Source organism: Pteropus vampyrus, unplaced genomic scaffold (assembly GCF_000151845.1).
Source record: "Pteropus vampyrus isolate Shadow unplaced genomic scaffold, Pvam_2.0 Scaffold68, whole genome shotgun sequence".
In the NCBI taxonomy this organism is placed as follows: Eukaryota; Metazoa; Chordata; class Mammalia; order Chiroptera; family Pteropodidae; genus Pteropus; species Pteropus vampyrus.
The window spans coordinates 3,183,913-3,185,416 of NW_011888849.1; positions in this window are offsets into that span (position 1 = coordinate 3,183,913).

The window sequence follows — 1,504 nt, forward strand, 5'->3', positions numbered from 1 at the left end:
GGAAAGCTTCATTACTTGCTTTTCACAGTGAAATGCTAATATTTGCTAGGAGAGAGCTGTTCCTTTGTTGCTCATCCATTCATTCATTTATGCATTGATCAATAAGCATGTATCAATGGATTACAGATGTAAGATATTGAGTTGCGCATCACTTGGGAAGAGTTTACATGAAGATAGAGTTACCAGAATACTTGTATCATTGGAAAAAATATTGTTACCTACACAAAAAGTATCCCTTTGCTAGAGTTTTAATTAGATTGTGAAGCAATGTTAGCATTGGATTTTTACAGATTAAAAGGGCAAAAAATTATGTGATCTGAAGAAAAACAACAGCATGGAATTTTACAGATTAATTTCTGTCATTTTGATACAGTTCAGTAGTTTTCTGCAAGGACAGATGCTGTAGTTTTAAAAGATGCTTTTCCCTGATTTGGCCCACCAAACTCCATCTGATCACCTTTTCTATCCTTTAAATTTAAACCTGTACTTTATTTACTTAGAATATTTTTGTAAGCCAAGGAAAGGTCAGCAACAGAGGTTGGGTCCAGAAAATACTGTTTGTATGCTCCCATGCAGCAGAATGCTTCAGAGTTCAATGGCAAAGACACATGGCATCTTTATTCCCTCTGCCCTCCACTACTGCTCTTGTTCACTCTTTTACTCCTTAGACCCAAGATCCTAACTACACACACTCTGAACCTAAGCTGACTTGCCTGGGTTGACATCCTGACCCCTCCAGTTAAATTCTAGAAGGGAGCTTCTAATCTCCAACTTGATATAACTAAAGCCAACTCGAGGATTTCTAATCTGGTGGTGAAAAGTACAGCATCCTCATGGTGAAGGGAGTCTAGAGTCCAACAGGAGAATAAAAGTGACCTTATATTATCAAAGACAAATGGTGAATTAAAAAGACCCCACAGTGGTATGCTAGTGTATAGTCTTCTCAGCCGTCACACAGCCTGAGAGGCTTCTGGCTGAAAACATCAAGTTCAAATAAGGAACAATGATGGGAAGTTTAAACATTATAAGTTTAGCAAGGAGACATATCTGTCTGGCTAGTTTTGTTTCTTTCAGTTTTGTTCTATTTGGTACTTTATCTCTTATAGAGAGTAGAAAAACAGACCAAAAAAATCATAAAACCTCTCTGCTTGCATTGTTTTTAAATTTAAAATGTCAGCAAAGTGAAACATACTTTTAAGACCAATTTTTCTTTATGCTTTGAATATATAATTCATTAAAATGTACACTTTCTATCACAGTACCAGAAGACAAGAGATATCAATTTTTAAGAAAATAATTGAATTTCACAGAGAACCTTTTATTTTAATGCTGTATATTTGAATTTCAAATTGAAACACACTCAATGGATATAACATTGTCATAATGCAAATAACATATGATTAATAGTAAAGAAAAATACTCGTTTCAATACATTATGTTATTGATTTTCATTTCATAAGATGAAGAAAGTGTCAGATTGTATTATTATATTATTAATATAATA